The following is a 6128-nucleotide window of genomic DNA, read 5'->3' on the forward strand; positions in this document are numbered from 1 at the left end:
ACCATGAGACTGTGACAGTCAGGGTACTGGCCATGAGACCATAGCAAGACCGGGTAATGTATTATGTACAGACAGCTGACAGCATGATGATGCATGTACTGTACCTGCTCCTCAGTCTTCTACACTACTAAAGGCAGCATAAGAACGAAGCCGGCGACAGGTGATGTTGTCTTTGCGCTCCCTGGCCTCATGCAGTGCAATCTGGGAGTTGTAGTCTCTGCACAGCACGGGCACCAGAGGCCCAAGTCTGTTGTCTGTGCTGTGTAGAACTACAACTCCCGCCATGCACTGGGGCCGCCGACTGGGAAAAGGCTAGGACAGCGCCGCAGCGGTGGAGCTGTGTTTTGGATGCAGCCTGACTGAGCCGAGATGATTGATGTCATCTAACTCGTCCGCGGCGGCGGCGGTAGAGGCTCATCAGCTCAGACAGGCGGCGCGGCGTCTATGTGTAGCACCCGCCCGCTCGCCCACCCGGCAACACACACTGAGCGTTCCACTCCCGAGTCCGCACACTGTTTCCTGTCAGGCAAATTAGGCGCCCGCGGCCCGCGAGGCCCTTCTGAGGGCGAGGCCTAAGGCAATCGCCTAATTTGCCTAATTAAAGAGCCGCCTCTGCCGACAGGCTCTGATTCTGGACACTCCATAATTCAGAAAAATTAGGGGTGCTGAAACCGAAAATGCAGGATGCACTTAGTGGAAAACCGAAAACCTTTATTTTTATATACAATTGTATTATATTTGACTTATTAAATTGAGGATATTAATTAATATGAGGTTATTGTTGCCCATTATTGGCACCTTTTTACTGCAAGAAAAGCTCAGGAAAAATGCAGTCTGCAGTCTCTGACCGTCTCTTGTATCGTGTCCTCTCTGACCGTCTCTTGTATCGTGTCCTCTCTGACCGTCTCTTGTATCGTGTCCTCTCTGACCGTCTCTTGTATCGTGTCCTCAGTCTATTGACCGTCTCTTGCATCGTGTCCTCAGTCTATTGACCGTCTCTTGCATCGTGTCCTCAGTCTATTGACCGTCTCTTGCATCGTGTCCTCAGTCTATTGACCGTCTCTTGCATCGTGTCCTCAGTCTATTGACCGTCTCTTGCATTGTGTCCTCAGTCTATTGACCATCTCTTGCATCGTGTCCTCAGTCTATTGATCGTCTCTTGCATCGTGTCCTCTCTGACCGTCTCTTGCATCGTGTCCTCAGTCTCTGACCGTCTCTTGCATCGTGTCCTCAGTCTCTGTCTCTTGCATCGTGTCCTCAGTCTCTGTCTCTTGCATCGTGTCCTCAGTCTCTGTCTCTTGCATCGTGTCCTCAGTCTCTGACCGTCTCTTGCATCGTGTCCTCAGTCTCTGACCGTCTCATGCATCGTGTCCTCAGTCTCTGACCGTCTCTTGCATCGTGTCCTCAGTCTATTGACCTTCTCTTGCATCGTGTCTGCAGCCTTACTTAAATATCAGCGCCCATCAAAGGCAGCCTACCAGTGTCTGGGTCGTTTAGAGCGGCGATTTCCCGCTGTGTCATGGAGCTGGATTTGAATTTCTCGGGCCGGGAGGCCGCAGTAACGAAGTCCCACCTCCTGTGATGGACGTCACACTGTTTACATTTCCCGCCACTGGATGTGTGTGCCGTCTATTGACACTTTGGGCCCAATCTGGAGATTTTCACTTAGGGGTGTACTGACTTTTGTTGCCAGCGGTTTAGACATTAATGGCTGTGTGTTGAGTTATTTTGAGGGGACAGGAAATTTACACTGTTATACAAGCTGTACACTCACTACTTTACATTGTAGACAAGTGTCATTTCTTCAGTGTTGTCACATGAAAAGAGAGAAGAAATGTCACTGAGGGGTGTACTTACTTTTGTCACATACTGCATATACTGTACACTCACCGGCCACTTTATTATTTCCTCCTTGCTAGTAGCAGGTCGGACCCCCTTTATTAGATTCCCTATTGGTAGCAATTTTCACCCGTGATCTCAATGTTGGGGGTTATAAGTCCACAGATGGATGTCTGTATTGCTAGGACCCCCCACTCAGGTCACCAACCAATACCCCCCCCACAGAAATCCGGAGCACGGAACCCCACACATCATGGGGGGACTGACACCAATTATTCCCATCACCATGACGATGATAAACAATCACTAATCAAATTCTATGATGAAATATTGGAAATCAATCTACCTTGTTATTTACTTAACCACTTGCTTACTGGGCACTTAAACCCCTCCTCCTGCCCAGACCAATTTTCAGCGCTGATGCACTTTGAATGACAATTACGCGGTCATACAACACTGTACCCAAATGAAATTTTTATCATTTTTTTCCCACAAATAGATATTTCTTTTGGTGGTATTTAATTACAGCTGGGAGATTTATTTTTTGCTAAACAAACAAAAAAAGATGCAAAAAAAAAATAAAAAATCATGTTTAATAGTTTGTTATAAAATTTTGCAAACAGGTAATTTTTCTCATTCATTGAAGTGCGCTGATGAGGCGGCACTAGTGGGCACTGATAGGCATAGTTAAGGCGGCACCGATGGGCACAGATAAGGCGGCACCGATGGGCACAGATAAGATGGCACGGATGGGTGGCACTAAGGGGCACTGATAGGTACCACTGATAGATGAGACTGATTGGCACTGATAGGTGGCACTGATGGGCAGCCCTGCTGAGCACTGATGGGCACTGGTAGATGACACTGATGGGCACAGATATGTGGCCCTGGGGTGCAGCACCTTTGTTGAGGCAGGTTGTGGGCACTGCTGGGTGGCACTGTGGGCACTGCTGGGTGGCACTGTGGGCACTGCAGGGTGGCACTGACGGGGGCACTTATTTTTTTATTATGTTCAGTGATGAGGGGGCAGGTGGGCACTGGCAGGGCAGGCCGTGATCGGGACTAATGTCCCGATCACGGCCGCTGGTGATCGGATCTTTTTTTTTCTCCTCGCGCTGTCAGCGCGAGGAGGAATAATAGCCGATTACCGTCTCCGTTATATCACATGATCAGCTGTCATTGGCTGACAGCTGATCATGTGATAAGGGGTCGGGATCGACCCCTTGCTCGGATCAGTGATCAGGCGAGTCTCATAGACTCGCCGATCACAGAGCGTGCCGCGTGCGCCCCTCGTGCACGGGACGACGTCAATAGACGTAGACCCGGCAAAGGAGATCCGCGCTGTAGCCGTCATTCGGCTATAGCACGGGTCTCAAGTGGTTAAAAATACCCCCCCCCGGTGATAATTACATTACTGAGGGGTGTACTTACTTTTTTCAGCTACTGTACACCCACCGGATTGGACCCCCCATGACAGTAATTATAACCCCCAATATTGGGGTCACTGACAGCAATTACAACCCCCAACATTGAGGTTACTGGTAGAAATTATAACCCCCAACATTGGGGTCACTGGCAGCAATTACAACCCTCAACATTGGGGTCACAAAGTAATTATAACCACCAATTTTGGGGTCAAGGGTAGCAATTATAACCCCCAACATTCGGGTCACTGGCACCAATAATTACCAACAACATTGGGGTCACTGGTAGCAATTATAACCCCCAACATTGGGGTCACTGGCAGCAATTACAACCCTCAACATTGGGGTTACAAAGTAATTATAACCACCAATTTTGGGGTCAAGGGTAGCAATTATAACCCCCAACATTCGGGTCACTGGCACCACTAATTACCAACAACATTAGGGTCACTGGCAGCAATTATAACCCCCAAAATTGGGTTCACTGGCAGCAATTACAACCCCCAACATTGGGGTCACTGTCAGCAATAATAACCCCCAACATTGGGGTCACTGTCAGCAATAATAACCCACAACATTGGGGTCACTGACAGCAATTGTAACCTCCAACATTGGGGTCGCTGACAGCAATTATAACCTCCAACATTGGGGTCACTGACAGATATTATAACACCCCACATTGGGGTCACTGGCAGCAATTTTAACCCCCAACATTGGGGTCACTAGTGGCAATTATAACCCCCAACATTGGGATCACTGGCAGCAATTATAACCCCCAACATTGGGGTCTCTGGAAGAAATTATAATCCCCAACAGTGGGGTCAGTGGTAGCAATTTTATCTCACAACATTGAGGCCACTGGCAGCAATTATAACTCCAACATTGGGGTCACTGGTAGCAAATATAACCCCCAACATTGGGGTCCCTGGTAGTAATTATAACCCCCAACATTCGGGTCACTGGCACCAATAATTACCAACAACATTGGGGTCACTGGCAGCAATTATAACCCCCAACATTGGGGTCACTGGCAGCAATTAAAACTCCAACATTGGGGGCACTGGTAACAATTATAACCCCCAACATTGGGGTCACTCTCAGCAATTATAACTCCAAAATTGGGGTCACTGGAACCAAAGGGTCTGGTATGGATATTTAGGGGGACCCCCACGTCAATTTTTTTTTTTAATTTGACACAGGGTTCCCCTTAATATCCATGTCAGACCTGAAGGGCCTGGTAATTGAATTTAGGGGAACCCCCACGCTTTTTTTTTTTTATCAATGAATGAATTGTCGGCTAATACAGAGAACACTCATTGAATGTTCTCTGTATTACGGGAGCCGACAATATAGCCGCAAGTGATTTTAAAAGACTTTTTTTCCTGCACAAATGACACTTTGTGCAGGGACAGTTCTAAGCACGGGAAACATGCGCCCCTTCACAGGCATACTATAGACACCCCCCAGGCACGAAATTTAAAGGAATATTACACTTTTATTGTTTCACTTTAATCATTATTAAAATCACTGCTCCTGAAAAAACAGCCGTTTTTAAAACTTTTTTTTGCATTGATCCATGCCCCCTGGGGCAGGACCCGGGTCCCCAAACACTTTTTATGACAGTAACTTGCATATTAGCTTTTAAAATTAGCACTTTAGATTGTGAACGTTGGAGTCCCATAGACTTTAATAGGGTTCTAAAGTTCACACGAAGTTTAGGTCTGTTCACAGGTTCTGGTGCGAACCGAACAGGGGGGTGTTCGGCTCATCCCTATTCACAAGCTCCCCCCTGTGTAGTTCTGGGCGGATCCCTCACTTTTCTCATGACCATCCTCACCCCATGAAGGTGAAATCTTCCATGGAGCTCCAGATTGAGGGCGATTGATGGTTATTTTGTATTTCTTCCATTCGTGAATAATCTCTCCAACAGTTGTCTTCTTCTCCTCACCAAGCTTCTTGCTGATGGTCTTGTAGCCCATTCCAGCCTTGTGCAGGTCTCCAATCTTCTCCCCGACGTCCTCTGACAGCTCTTTGGTCTTCCCCATGATGGTGAGGATTGGAGGGAAGGGATTCTGTGGACAGGCGTCTTCTATACACATAACAAGTGGTCGTTAGGAGAACCTTCTTACATTGACAGGACTAATCTGTGTACCACATGAGCACCTAGTGGAGCCAGTCTGTGGGGGGAGGGTTATTGTTGGTTGGTAGGTGTTTTTTCCCCCACTGTATATAGTACATAGCCGGCCTTTCTTCAGCAAAGTTGTGAAGAAGAGCCTAGAAAATACCTGAAAGGTAGCCGAGTGCTCCACCTACTGGCTGACACTGAGAATACAGAACAATCACACCTACCTGCAAGAAATCTATTCTAAGGTGTGTAATAAAATCCATACAAACCCACGACATTCACTTCATTCCTTTACATTTTATCCCATCGCTAATCTGCACTCCACATATAATTCCAGTCTCTGGGGAGAATCTTGGCGATTATGTTGGCCGGGAATCGAACCCGGGTCGTCTGCTTGGAAAGCAGCTGTGCTCACCACTGCACCACCAACACAAAAAGTTGCATGTTTTTGTTGTGTGGGGGGAAACCGGAGTACCCGGGGAAAACCCACGCAAGCACAGGGAGAACATGCAAACTCCATGCAGATGGTGTCCTGGTCAGGTCTTGAACCGAGGACCCCAGTGCTGCAAGGCTCACCGCTAAGCCTCTGTGCTGCCCCATGTTAATGTGGAACTTCACCTAAAAAGGGAAGTTCCCCTCCTCCTCCTCCCTCGCTCCTCCTCCGCATCTTCAACCTGAACCCTGAAGGGGCGGGGACAGGACACCTCACCTGGGAATGGAAGGCTTGCTCCTAATAGATG

General features: G+C 48.0%; 1 non-coding gene across 1 annotated transcript; it reads right to left on the minus strand.

Annotated features, from left to right (window-relative positions):
- Positions 1–5748: 5748 nt before the first annotated feature.
- TRNAG-UCC (transfer RNA glycine (anticodon UCC)) lies at positions 5749–5820 on the minus strand. Its single transcript has one exon. It is a non-coding gene; the product is annotated as a tRNA-Gly (tRNA).
- Between the last annotated feature and the right edge of the window lie 308 nt (positions 5821–6128).

The sequence above is a fragment of the Lithobates pipiens genome, unplaced genomic scaffold (genome assembly GCF_037356315.1).
Source record: "Lithobates pipiens isolate NorthernLeopardFrog02 unplaced genomic scaffold, aLitPip1_a1.2 Scaffold_93, whole genome shotgun sequence".
Lineage (NCBI taxonomy): Eukaryota > Metazoa > Chordata > Amphibia > Anura > Ranidae > Lithobates > Lithobates pipiens.